Here is a 15463-nt window from a genome sequence, read left to right as displayed (position 1 = left end):
AGACCATTTAAACTAATGACTCCACCCAGTGCACCTGATGAGAGGCGGATCCAGCACGGCATCAAAACATATACTAAACTCGTGCTGCTATCCTGGCCGACCTCCGCACATCGTCAGAGTGGGGCATGACAGTACCCCCCCTTCTACGGATGACCTCCGGACACCCTGGACCAACCTTAACTGGATGGGACCTATGAAAGGCCCTCACCAGTCGGCTGACGTTGACATCTGACGCCGGAACCCACATCCTCTCCTCAGGACCGTATCCCCTCAAGTGCACCAGGTACTGGAGGGAACCCAGCAAGACTCTCGAGTCGAGAATCCTGGAGATCTCGAACTCCAAGTTTCCCTCGACTAGAACAGGAGGAGGAGGCAATGGCGATGGTACCACTTGTTTAACATATTTTTTTTGTAAAGACTTGTGGAAGACATCATGGATCCTCCAAGTCTGCGGCAGATCCAGTCGAAACGCCACAGGATTGATCACCGCAGAAATTTTATACGGACCAACAAATCTTGGACCCAGTTTCCAAGATGGCACTCTCAACTTGATATTCCTAGTGGACAACCATACCAGATCACCCACACACAGGTCCGGACCAGTCACACGTCTCCTGTCAGCCATTCGTTTATACCTCTCACCCATCCTCTCCAAATTCCCTTGAATCCTCCGCCAGATAGAGGATAAGGCAGAAGAGAATCTCTCCTCCTCTGGCATCCCGGAGGAACCAGACCCAGAAAAGGTACCAAACTGAGGATGGAAACCGTATGCGCCAAAAAATGGCGACTTACCCGTGGACTCCTGCCTACGGTTATTCAATGCAAATTCTGCTAAGGACAAGAATGAGGACCAGTCCTCCTGATTCTCAGCCACAAAGCACCTCAAGTAGGTCTCCAGGTTTTGATTGGTACGCTCCGTCTGACCATTCGACTGTGGTTGAAAAGCCGACGAGAAAGAAAGTTGAATGCCAAGTCGAGAGCAGAACGCCCTCCAAAACCTGGAGACAAACTGCGTGCCCCTATCAGAGACCACATCCGAAGGAATACCGTGCAATTTCACAATATTATCCACAAAAATCTGCGCAAGAGTCTTAGCGTTAGGCAGACTTGTTAGTGGTATAAAGTGAGCCATTTTACTGAAACGATCGACTACCACCAAAATCACTGTTCTCCCGGAGGAACTCGGTAGGTCCGTAATAAAGTCCATGGACAAATGCGTCCAAGGACGAGATGGAATAGACAATGGAAGAAGTGAACCAGGCGGTCGAGTATGAGCAACCTTTGACCGAGCGCAGGTTTCACAAGCTGTCACGTAATTCTCAATACTCTTACTCATCCCTGGCCACCAGAACCTCCGGGACACCAGATCACAGGTGGACTTAACACCAGGATGTCCAGCGAGAACAGTATCGTGATGTTCCTTGAACACCTTGTATCGTAGGCCCTCAGGAACAAACAACCTCCCTGGGGGACACGAACCAGGAGCCCCCTCCTGAGCTCCCAATACCTCCATCTCTAATTCAGGGTACAGAGCGGAGACCACCACTCCATCCGCCAAAATCGGCGCTGGATCTTCTGAATCACCTCCCCCAGGGAAGCTGCGAGACAAGGCATCTGCCTTGACGTTCTTGACCCCTGGGCGAAAGGTAACCACGAAATTGAACCTGGTAAAAAACAATGACCATCTGGCCTGTCTAGGGTTCAGACGCTTGGCAGATTGCAGGTAAGCCAAATTCTTATGGTCTGTATACACAGTAACGGGGTGAGAAGCCCCCTCTAACCAGTGACGCCATTCTTCAAAGGCCAACTTGATCGCCAACAACTCCCTATCTCCAACATCATAATTCCTCTCGGCGACTGAGAGCTTCCTGGAGAAGAAGGCACACGGGACCCACTTCCCAGGAGAAGGACCCTGCGAAAGCACCGCCCCAACCCCCACCTCTGATGCATCAACCTCGACCACGAATGGCTGAGATACATCCGGCTGCACCAGAATGGGAGCAGACGCAAAACGCTCCTTAATAGCCGAAAAGGCCTGCAATGCCTCATCCGACCAGACAGAGACATCAGCACCCTTCTTGGTCATATCAGTAAGAGGTTTGACTAGCGTGGAATAATTCTAAAAAAAATTTCTATAATAATTCGTAAATCCCAAAAACCGCATCAAAGCTTTCTGATTCTCCGGTCGGTCCCACTCCAGAACCGCCCAGACCTTTTCGCTGTCCATACGAAAACCGGAATCAGAAAGCATGTATCCCAAGAATGGAAGCTCTTGCACCGCAAACAAACATTTCTCCAATTTGGCGTATAACTTATTCTCCCGAAGGATCGTCAAAACCTGTCTCACATGATCCTGATGGGTCTTCAGATCAGGAGAATAAATTAAAATGTCATCTAGGTAGACTACTACGAACCTCCCCACCAAGTCATGAAAAATATCATTGACGAATCGCTGAAATACCGCTGGTGCATTCGTCAACCCAAAAGGCATTGCCAGGTTCTCAAAATGACCCTCGTGCGTATTGAAGGCCGTTTTCCACTCATCCTCCTCCTTGATCCTGATCAGATTGTATGCTCCTCTCAAATCCAACTTGGAGAACACCTTGGCTCCAACAATCTGATCAAAAAGATCAGAGATCAAAGGCAGGGGATATGGATCCCGGACTGTAATACGGTTCAGCTCCCGGAAATCCAAACACGGTCTCAGTGATCCATCTTTCTTCTTCACGAAGAACAAACCTACCGCCACTGGAGACTTAGATGGTCTTATATGACCCTTTGCCAAACTCTCGGCGACATACTTTCGCATGACCTCTCTCTCGGGTTGAAAGAGGTTGTAGAGCCGAGACTTAGGCAACTTAGCCCCCGGAATGAGATTCACTGGACAATCATAGTCACGATGAGGGGGCAATTCCTGAGCCCCACCCTCCGAAAAGACATCCGAAAAATCTGAGAGATACTGAGGCAAGGCCGTAACGGACACTTCAGAAATAGATGTGACAAGACAGTTATCCGAACAAAACTTGCTCCAACCAATGATTTGTCTCGCTTGCCAGTCAATAATAAGGTTATGTCTAGACAACCATGGCAACCCCAAAACTATTGGAGCTGGCAAATCCTTCATGACGAAACAGGAAATAATCTCAGCATGTGAATCACCCACCCTTAAATGAATACCATGAACAACGTGAGTAAGGCTCCCTTGAGAAAGAGGGGAAGAATCAATAGCAAAAACACGAATCTCGTTCTCTAACGTGCAAGTTCTTAGTCCCAAACCCTCAAGAAACAGAAAGTCAATTAAATTTACCCCAGCACCACAATCAAGAAAAACATCAACAAACACATTTCTAGACTCTAGCGCCACCATAGCTGAAAGGAGAAAACGTGAACTGCAGGGAACTTGCATACCAGTCTGCTCCACCACACCATTCATACTACCAAGTGTGAGGGGAGTTTTTTTTTTTTCTCTTTTTTCTTTATCTCTTCCCCCTGTGGTTCAATATACGGACAAGAAAAAACAAAATGACCCCTCTTCCCACAATAGAAACATAGATTGTGCACTTTTCGAAAGTCTCTACTATCCGAATGGCAAGATATCTGACCTAGCTGCATGGGATCCTCCCCTACCCCAGAGTAACAAGCAATATCACCCTGGGCAGCTGGTGAAACAAAACCACACGCGGGAGGAATCCCCTGCACGGAGGGACCCTTACACATCTCTCTGATACGTCTATCCAAACGTATAGCCAAAGACATTGTGTTTTCCAAAGTATCTGGGTATTCATGAAAAGCCAGAGCATCTTTCAACCTTTCAGATAACCCCTGACAAAACTGGCTATGTAACGCGGGGTCGTTCCACCCCGACTCAGTAGCCCACCTCCTAAACTCTGTGCAGTAAACCTCAGCAGTATGTTTACCCTGTAGTAAGTTATGTAATTTTGACTCTGCCATCGAAACTCGATCTGGGTCATCGTAAATCAATCCCAGGGCTTTAAAAAATTCCTCCACCGACCGGAGAGCCAGAGAACCGGGCGGCAGGGAAAAAGCCCAGGATTGCGCGTCCCCTTTAAGCAAAGACGTGATGATACCCACTCTTTGATCCTCATTACCTGATGAAAATGGGCACAATCGAAAGTACAAATTACATGACTCTTTGAAACGGAAAAAATCATCAGTACCCCCTGCAAATTTCTCAGGAAGAGCGACTTTAGGCTCCCCAACAATTTGACCTGTACCTGAAGGCAACACCCTCTGACACTGTGTGACCGTACTACACAGATCCGCAACCTCCAGGGACAAACCCTGCTTGCGGTCAACCAGTGCATCAATTGACGCCATCACATAAACGCTGAGCAATGGCAGTCACAGTATGGCGGATTATAATGTCACGGCGGACGTGCACAGTATAAAAGATAACACACCAACCAGGCTCTGGACAAGAGACAGGGGAAGGGTCACCTCCTAGTTTATCCCTGACCTCTTTCCCTGCACTGCTCAGACCACAGGCAGACCTTGAAGGTAGGTGTGCTGTGTCCTCCAGCCTAAACTGACAAAACCCTGAACTCCCTGAGATGGTGAAGTGGGGAGATAGGAGCAGCCTGCTCGCACAGAACCTGGATGGGATAGATGACACCAACAACCAAACAAGGAATGACACTTATCTTCTGAGAGCAGGAACTGACAGCCAACCTTCCCTCCAAACTTCCCAGACCAAAATGATCAGTATAATCCGCTCAGAGCACTTAGCTGGAGACCATTTAAACTAATGACTCCACCCAGTGCACCTGATGAGAGGCGGATCCAGCACGGCATCAAAACAAATACTAAACTCATGCTGCTATCCTGGCCGACCTCCGCACATCGTTAGAGTGGGGCATGACAGCTATATTCGACATATTCGACAATTCTACCAAGCCAACTGTGAGAAAGATGGATTATTATTTACTGGCAGCCCTGATTGTCATTTGATTTGCCTTTTGGCATGCACATCAGTGTACATGCAAAATAAGTTCCCACCCCCCAGCCATCTGTTTGTCAGCGAGCAAGGAAGAAAGTCCCAGGGGTCCAGGCTTCCAGGAGGCCCCAGGTGGAGAATGTCACACCTCCATCAGTCAGTTTGGAAGCAAGCTAAATCCTGCAGGAAAACCCCCCAGCAGGAGGTATCAGCCCTGCCAGGATCAATGCTACCTTCCAGACATGTTGGCACCTATTTCATAAGGAATTATGTATCGCCCGGCCATCGCAGGCACAGACCGGATACATATTTGTGTCCCGGTGGCCACGATGTATGTGCCCATGGTCTTTGTTTGATGGGGCAATGTCAGGGTAGGGAGATATCCATATCTCCCCACAGAAACCAAATAATGGTACCATGTTTGGACTCTAGTTGTAGCCGGAACCCAGGCGGATCAATTGGGCCCGGAACTATTTTCCGGCGACATTCTGGTCTGGGGCTATGAGCCCTAAGGGGTTTTATGGGTCATTTGCTCCCAACACCAGAGAAGGAGAGGTGGACCCTACCCATAGGCGGGGAGGGGCATGGACAGCTACAGGTCCTAAGCCCATGCAAGCCAGCGGGCGGTGTCTTTCTCTGAAAGGGGGTCACATCGTGCAAATGTGTTTGGAGAGACCTTGAAACCGCTGACATCACCGCCCCCACATGACTGAAGCCAAGGGCTATTCCACCCTTATGACCCAAAGGAACTTTCATCTACCCGGTAACTGACTTTTACTCTGCTTAACCCTGTTGTACCCAAATAATCTGTATCTGTAACCTCAGACCACTGTATATATTCTCTGTGTATGTTGTGTTAAATCAAGTGTGCCCTTACGGCGATTAAATATATAATTTAATCTTGTGCTATCTTCTATCTCGATCACGAATCCGCACGTCCGTGTTTTGGCCTAGTTATAAGCTATTGCAGGTTGGTTTCTCACCCTATATAATCCCTTTAGCGGACCGGGCTTATATCAAACGAGAAGCTGGTGGCAGATATCCCGGGCTGGGACAGCACTGTTTTCACTGTGGCAGTGAAAAGGCTCTCTCAGCTTGTTGCCTCTCTGTGCCCACGTGGACAGGAGGTGTGTGTGTAAACTGTACCAACCTGACCTTACCTGCTCCTCTGGAGGGCGTAACGTCACATTTTTGGTAACCCGTGACTATACCGGGTCTCGTGAGCTCGACGTAGGTGACGTCAAGTGGGCACGAGGTGTGGTATTCGTCACACCAACCCAATAGGAAAGTTTCAACAAGAATCACATTTCACCCCTCATTTCTCAAATTCGCCCATGGATCAGTTGATAACTGGATTATGAGCCTGGAGCCAAGGTGGACCTAGAACTACCTCCACGGGTACATTTTTTAGAACCAAAAAAGAAGTACACTCCATATGACAGACCCCCACAGTCAAGGTTACTTCCCGGAGTACAATATTCTACTGTCCCGCCCACCAAAGGTGTGGCATCAATGGCAAAAATATGAATAGGGATAGGGATGGACAACATGGGCAGACCAAGGGAAAGAGCAAAGTTATGGTCAATAAAATTAGAGGCAGACTCAGAATCAACAAATGCCTTCCCAAACCCCTTACTGGAGCCAAAAGAAATAACCACTGTTAACAAGAATTTCTCTTTAACCACCTTGAGAAGTACCTTATCCTTCTGGGCGTCTGGACGTGAAGATCTCCGGGAAGGAGGAACTTTAGGACATTGCCGTAACCAATGATCCGATTCTCCGCAATAAAAGCAGGCACCCTTTTGACCTCTCAGGTCTCTCCTAGTCATTCTGAGCTGCATGGGCTCCTCTGGATAATTCTCAACTTGGAGTCTTGAGGGTGAGGCTTCAGGTGTGACCACCACAAGTGGAGACATCAGTTGTTCTCTTTGTCTTTCCCTAAATCGTCGGTTCAGTCTTACAGCTAGAGTCATAGTCTGTTCTAAGGTGTTGGGGAGGGGGGGGGGGGTAATTGACCAACATATCTCTTAAATTTTTTGAGAGTCCTAACCGGAACTGACATCTAAGCGCTGGATCATTCCACCCAGAGAAAATTCATCATTTCCGAAAACTGGCGCAATATTCCTCCACGGGTCTTTCTCCCTGACTAAGGGACCTTAATCGACTCTCAGCAACGGCAAGCACACTTAAGGCCTGAAAAAACGCCTTAGCATTAGTTAGGCAAGGGGAATCCGTGTGCAGACAGTAAGACCATTCTTGTGGGTCTCCTTGCAACAAAGAGATAATGATGAACCTGAAGAGTGTGGGCGGAACCGAAAATACAGCTTACAGCTTTGTTTAAAAGTCAAAAAATGCTTTCTGTCACCCGAAAAACGATCAGGCAGTTTTACATGAGGTTTAAGAGTCATAGCGGAGGACAGGGGCGTAGCTAAAGGTTCATGAGCCCTGGTGCAAGAGTTCAGCTTGGGCCCCCCTTTCCTCAGTGCTTTGTGGCCAGGGGCAGGGAAGCACATAGCCTTCATGCTGCCTGAGGCAAAAATTGAAATGCCACCCTCCCCCCCCCATGCCAAATTCATGACCTAACCCCTTTCCTCCAGCCAGAGGTGTAACTTGACCAGCATGCACTTTCTATAATACTGGTGTCTTCTTATGTGGCACAAGTCTTTTTGGGCCCCCTCAGGCTCCTGGGCCCGGTAGCGACTGCTACCTCTGCACCCCTTATAGCTACGCCCCTGGCGGAGGAGGCTGCTACAGTTGGACGTAATTCCTGCTGCTGTAACCTCTCTGCCAAATTCTGCACCATTTGGGTGAGACTATGTACCTGATCAGTAAGGACTTGCATAGGGTCCATGGTATTAGGTATGGCCTGTGATTCTGTCACAAATGGTAGGGATAGGTGCAGCCCTAAGCTCCACCCACACCACTATCCCTACCTACATGTACAGTCCATCCTGACTGACAGTGTACAACTGGGCGGCGGTCCCTAGCTTAAGTACATGCAGGGGCTTATAGGGAGGAACAAAAGTGGACAAAACAACAAAGCTAGTGCAGAACACACAGAACCGAATGCAAAGCAGAACACAATACTAAGGTCAAAACTCGCCGAGGTCAGAACCAGGAGATCACTTCAGTACCAGGGGAAACACCAAAATCAACGTCAAATATAAGCCGAGGTCAGGAGTCAGGAGGTCACGCAGTACAAAGGGGTAACAAAGGATCAAGAGTCAAATTCAAGCCGAGGTCGAGTTCACAAAGTCACACATGCAGGCAAACGTTAGTGAGGTTGAAAGACCAATCACAGACAACCTGTGACCAGCAGGATGCCTGTTTAAATAGCAGGAACAAGTGAGTCACGTGACGTAGCCAGCGTCACGTGACCCAAGTCCAGCCCAAACCATTCACGATCAGCGCTCAGTTCACACATCAGCTTGGAGGACGCCTCCTCAGCGCGCCTGGGTCCTCCCCGCCCCCTTGTCTCCATGGAGATGAGGACGCCGGCCACATCCTCGCTCCTGGACAGAGGTGGGATGCCGGTGGCGCAGGAAGGAGGAAGCGCGTCGCCGACTCCCCGTTACACATGGGGTCTGAAAATGAATGAAGGAATGGAGAATGAACACTGAAACTTTATGTTTTTTTTACTCAGGGTAACCACTATTATATGTAAAAAAAAACTTTTTTTCTATGTCAAAGGTGTCCATAGCCTTGAAAAACCAGTATAAAAGCACTACAGCAAAAGCTAAACAAACATCTTTTCAAGGTGACTTATAAAGATAAAATTCATGGTTCTTAATGTTCCAGCTAAATCATGTGCCTATCGAGGAAAGTGGGTTGTCATCCAAACCTACTTTCCCTTTCTTGTGTCACTGTTAATGCATATGTAAAGAAATGAAATTTCACAATTTTACACTTATCCCATAGTTATTTTTCATTTAAACAATCTTAATTAGAATTTTAGATGATACAATGCATCATTCTAAAAATAACACATGCATATAAAGTATCTTATAGTCCCTCCATAGCCCTCCTTGTCCTGCTAGAGAGGGCAATAAAGGGCAATAAAGTCACATTTCAATGAAAATAACTCAATGTTAACGTAGGATAACCCAAACTAACCCCCACCAGCCTGTACATCCTATTAAAATCATTCAAACACAAAAAAGGGGGGTCAGCACATCCCAATGCATAGGTGCACGTCGCAGTGTGGCTGCAAATATACATTTGACAAACACATAGGGCAACAGCACTCTACAAACCAAAGGTAGAGTACAAAAGTATATTACATAGTAAATGCTATGCTAATAACTTAGAGATGCTTAGCAAATACATTTTGTACAAAATCATTTGAGCCCGTCTGCCGCACGCCAAGGCGATCTCTAATAAGACGGGTCCTAACACTAAAGCTCACCTGTTGGGTGCCATAACAGCGACCATGAAATCCAGGAAATGCAGGTCCCACATGCATGCTGGGCCCCTGTTGATCCATATCTGTGTGGAGCCAAAATGGCCTACATGGAATCCAGGGACTATAAATACCAGCATGCATGCTGAGCAAATTATATACTCAAGCTAATTAAAATCAGCCTGTGAGGCAGAAGAGGCTAGGGAGTGCACGACCCTGCATATGGGGGACAGCCACTACTCCCATATATAATACTACAAACACAAAAAAGGGGGGTCAGCACATCCCAATGCGTAGGTGCACGTCGCAGTGTGGCTGCAAATATACATTTGACAAACACATAGGGCAACAGCACTCTACAAACCAATGGTAGAGTACAAAAGTATATTACATTGTAAATGCTATGCTAATAACTTAGAGATGCTTAGCAAATACATTTTGAACAAAATCATTTGAGCCTGTCTGCCGCACACCAAGGCGATCTCTAATAAGACGGGTCCTAACACTAAAGCTCACCTGTTGGGTGCCATAACAGCGACCATGAAATCCAGGAAATGCAGGTCCCACATGCATGCTGGGCCCCTGTTGATCCATATCTGTGTGGAGCTAAAATGGCCTACATGGAATCCATTTGTACAAAATTAATTTGCTAAGCATCTCTAAGTTATTAGCATAGCATTTACTATGTAATATACTTTTGTACTCTACCTTTGGTTTGTAGAGTGCTGTTGCCCTATGTGTTTGTCAAATGTATATTTGCAGCCACACTGCGACGTGCACCTATGCATTGAGATGTGCTGACCCCCCTTTTTTGTGTTTGTAGTATTATATATGGGAGTAGTGGCTGACCCCCATATGCAGGGTCGTGCCCTCCCTAGCCTCTTCTGCCTCACAGGCTGATTTTAATTAGCTTGAATATATAGTTTGCTCAGCATGCATGCTGGTATTTATAGTCCCTGGATTCCATGTAGGCCATTTTGGCTCCACACAGATATGGATCAACAGGGGCGCAGCATGCATGTGGGACCTGCATTTCCTGGATTTCATGGTCGCTGTTATGGCACCCAACAGGTGAGCTTTAGTGTTAGGACCCGTCTTATTAGAGATCGCCTTGGCGTGCGGCAGACGGGCTCAAATGATTTTGTACAAAATGTATTTGCTAAGCATCTCTAAGTTATTAGCATAGCATTTACTATGTAATATACTTTTGTACTCTACCTTTGGTTTGTAGAGTGCTGTTGCCCTATGTGTTTTTCAAATGTATATTTGCAGCCACACTGCGACGTGCACCTACGCATTGGGATGTGCTGACCCCCCTTTTTTGTGTTTGTAGCATTATATATGGGAGTAGTGGCTGACCCCCATATGCAGGGTCGTGCACTCCCTAGCCTCTTCTGCCTCACAGGCTGATTTTAATTAGCTTGAGTATATAGTTTGCTCAGCATGCATGCTGGTATTTATAGTCCCTGGATTCCATGTAGGCCATTTTGGCTCCACACAGATATGGATCAACAGGGGCCCAGCAAGCATGTGGGACCTGCATTTCCTGGGTTTCATGGTCGCTGTTATGGCACCCAACAGGTGAGCTTTAGTGTTAGTAGCCGTCTTATTAGAGATCGCCTTGGCGTGCGGCAGACGGGCTCAAATTATTTTGTACAAAATGTATTTGCTAAGCATCTCTAAGTTATTAGCATAGCATTTACTATGTAATATAATTTTGTACTCTACCTTTGGTTTGTAGAGTGCTGTTGCCCTATGTGTTTGTCTATTGAAATCATTCAACATCCCACTGTACACCGACTAAGCACAGAAATTATTACAGCATAAACCATGTATTTTCTTAAGAACAGGCTGAGTAATATTACTTGGCATTACCACAACATGACACTTAAAGTCAGAATAAAAGTTTAACTTACCAGTTTGTGCAGTACCCCAGACCTTGGGGTATCTGCAAATGTTTTATTATATATTGTTATGTTATGTTTAGGCTGTGTATTTTAGCAGAAGAGGTATGATTGGCAGGAACAAAGTAGAAGTGGGCTGGTCCTACTTCATGCCAGGAGGGGAAGTGTGAGTCCAGACAGAGTGGAGGTAGGAAGCACATGCCAGCTCCTACTCCTTGGGACCATATCCAGCCTTCCTGTGAGACCTTCATTCCAGGAAAACTGACAGAATTGAGGACACTGCTTCCTAAAGCCAAAAATATTAGAGAGACCAGCAAGACTCTGTTTTAAAGACCCTGCTGCCGCTAAGGGAAAACAGTTCAGACACCCATCACCTAGAATAGCCACCGGGCCATACTGACTTCAAGCATGTTTCACACAGTGGACATTGATACCCACAAGTGCTTGGAAGTACCATTAAATGGCCACACAATCAGCCACCATACCTCCTCATCTGGTGCCAGAAACTGCACTTTGTACTTAACACTGCTGGATGTGCCACAAGTTTGTACTAAGTAAAGAGAGACATACTTTTACTTCGGACCTGATTCTTTAAACCAACTTTCCACTGCACCAGTATCCAGGGAGCAACAACTTGAGGGAGTACACTGGGACACAACTCCTCATCAGGGCCACTACCACCCCCATCCCCTCCACTGGCTCTTCAGGTGCTCGCTACATTTGCAAAACATGCAGAGCTCATGGACCTACAGGCAGGTTTCTCATTTGCATTTTGGCCAGAGTGTGTCTGGGGACTAAACTGTCCGATAGCCAGTCTGATGATTTTATCACAGAACAGCTTTCTATAGTTAGCTATGTATTGTAAGCATAGAGGCTGCAGAAGTCAAATGGTACAATAGTTTTAATAAAATACACTGCTCAAAAAAATAAAGGGAACACAAAAATGACACATCCTAGATCTGAATTAATTAAATATTCTTCTGAAATACTTTGTTCTTTACATAGTTGAATGTGCTGACAACAAAATCACACAAAAAAAAAATGGAAATCAAATTTTTTAACCCATGGAGGTCTGGATTTGGAGTCACCCTCAAAATTAAAGTGGAAAAACACACTATAGGCTGATCCAACTTTGATGTAATGTCCTTAAAACAAGTCAAAATGAGGTTCAGTAGTGTGTGTGGCCTCCACGTGCCTGTATGACCTCCCTACAATGCCTGTGCATGCTCCTGATGAGGTGGCGGACGGTTTCCTGAGGGATCTCCTCCCAGACCTGGACTAAAGCATCTGCCAACTCCTGGACAGTCTGTGGTGCAATGTGACGTTGGTGGATAGAGCGAGACGTGATGTCACAGATGTGCTCAATTGGATTCAGGTCTGGGGAACGGGCGGGCCAGTCCATAGCATCAATGCCTTCGTCTTGCAGGAACTGCTGACACACTCCAGCCACATGAGGTCTAGCATTGTCTTGCATTAGGAGGAACCCAGGGCCAACCGCACCAGCATATGGTCTCACAAGGGGTCTGAGGATCTCATCTCGGTACCTAATGGCAGTCAGGCTACCTCTGGCGAGCACATGGAGGGCTGTGGGGCCCTCCAAAGAAATGCCACCCCACACCATTACTGACCCAATGCCAAACCGGTCATGCTGGAGGATGTTGCAGGCAGCAGAACGTTCTCCACGGCGTCTCCAGACTCTGTCACGTCTGTCACATGTGCTCAGTGTGAACCTGCTTTCATCTCTGAAGAGCACAGGGCGCGAGTGGCGAATTTGCCAATCTTGGTGTTTTCTGGCAAATTCCAAACGTCCTGCACGGTGTTGGGCTGTAAGCACAACCCCCACCTGTGGATGTCGGGCCCTCATATCACCCTCATGGAGTCTGTTTCTGACCGTTTGAGCAGACACATGCACATTTGTGGCCTGCTGGGGGTCATTTTGCAGGGCTCTGGCAGTGCTCCTCCTGTTCCTCCTTGCACAAAGGCGGAGGTAGCAGTCCTGCTGCTGGGTTGTTGCCCTCCTACGGCCTCCTACACGTCTCCTGATGTACTGGCCTGTCTCCTGGTAGCGCCTCCATGCTCTGGACACTACGCTGACAGACACAGCAAACCTTCTTGCCACAGCTCGCATTGATGTGCCATCCTGGATAAGCTGCACTACCTGAGCCACTTGTGTGGGTTGTAGACTCCGTCTCATGCTACCACTAGAGTGAAAGCACCGGCAGCATTAAAAAGTGACCAAAACATCAGCCAGGAAGCATAGGAACTGAGAAGTGGTCAGGTCACCACCTGCAGAACCACTCCTTTATTGGGGGTGTCTTGCTAATTGCCTATAATTTCCACCTGTTGTCTATCCCATTTGCACAACAGCATGTGAAATTGATTGTCACTCAGTGTTGCTTCCTAAGTGGACAGTTTGATTTCACAGAAGTGTGATTGACTTGGAGTTACATTGTGTTGTTTAAGTGTTCCCTTTATTTTTTTGAGCAGTGTAAAATGGCTCCAATATTGTTCTTCCTGTCACCACTCCTGATATACCTGTTTTATTAGCAAAATGCATTCCCTGTGTAATGACAATTCTGGAGCACCTATTCTTGACTCTACTTTGTGTTGCTCCTGTATTATTTCAACTAGAAATTATGAATGACTTGCTGGCAGTCTGCAGTAAGGGTACAGAGGGGAGTTAACTAGTTGGGAGTGTGTCCCTGCATAGTCTGACTCCTTCCACTGATCATTTATATTAAAGATTAGCAAAGTTTTGAAAAATTTGATTCGGATGATTTGCCAATCAAGAAATTTGATTAATTCTGAATTAATTTGTCATGGATTGCCATAAATCAGGTATACCGAGGCCTCTCTACCTAATAATATTCATACCACTTGGTGGCCCAATCTCAGTGTGAAGGCTTGGAACTTAAACTGCAGTAAGTTCATACTTAATCCGTTCTGCAAGTACTGTGCCATCAATATTACAGGCAGTTGCAATTTATCACCGTCTACATCACTGGGCAGGGCACCAAGATAAGCATGAGCGTAGAGGGTTCCCCCAGTCAGACCTTCGCGAGGACGGGCAGCAACCAACTGACTATACAGCAAGTGTTAACCCAGGGGTCCATGCTGGCCCTGCTGCCCCTACCCACTGGCACAGGCAAAGGGCTCCCTTTTTCCCTCCTGCTGCCATGCGCCGTACTGACAGCACAGGCAGCAGGGAGCTTAACTGTTGCATCTGGGCTCCATGCCAGAGTTTACTTCCTGCTGGAGATCTGAACTGCTTGTTAGGGCTTGCATGGGTGTGTCTCTCCTCACTTGTGTACACGCCCTCTGTCTTACCAGCCTATGGCTGGATTGCAGGAAGTATTTAAAGGCGCTGCTGCCCCAGGAAGATGCCTGAGCAACTCATGGTCACTCACGTGTCTAAGTCTGTGTATGAAAGTGTTTTTGTAGTTCTATTTTGCTGTGTACCGGACCCTGCTTTGGAATTATCATATTTTGCTTGTTTGCCGCCTGTCGCTGACCTTGGACTTCATTTATGGACCTTGCTTGATCGCTGCTTGCCCTGACTTCGGACTTTCTGACCACGTCCTTCCCCACGGTGCTTGCAACGATATCTCTGACCCCCTGGTCAGCTGCCACTGACTCGGGGACTACTTTGGAGTGGCACCTGGTAACTACCCTAATGGCCCAAGCCTATCCTCACCATCTAGTGAAGACCAGGTAGTTGCTTAGTCACGCCCCTCCAGAGTATTGCCAGTCACTGGTGCAGTGGGTCCACACCCACTTGTATAAAAGCAAGTCTGTGCAGTAGTCCATTTTTGCATCCCTCTCAGATGGTCTTAAAAACTGCCCCTATTTTTGACCGGTAGTGAGGGTCTAACAATGTGGATACCTAGTAGTCAACCCTTTGTCGAATCCTAACAATGCAGCTGTCAGTAAGCACACAAGAAAGCATGCATATGGCCATTTGGGCAAGGGACTCGGAGGGCTTCCCTGCCTGCATCTCCACTACATACTGCCACGGTCTGTAGGGGTCATCTGCCTCTTCTTTGTCATCGCCCTCCAGCCTCCTCATGCTCTTCCTGCTCTTCTCCTGATGCTTGGGCAGATAAACCACCTAGATGTGAATAGAATGCCTGGGCGTTTAAGTCCTCCTGCTCTTCATCCTCCTCAGGGCTCAGGTTGCCTTAAGATATAGGTGCCATGTCTTCTGTC

This window comes from Bufo bufo, chromosome 2 (genome assembly GCF_905171765.1).
Source record: "Bufo bufo chromosome 2, aBufBuf1.1, whole genome shotgun sequence".
In the NCBI taxonomy this organism is placed as follows: Eukaryota; Metazoa; Chordata; class Amphibia; order Anura; family Bufonidae; genus Bufo; species Bufo bufo.
Note: the sequence above shows the minus strand (reverse complement) of the source record.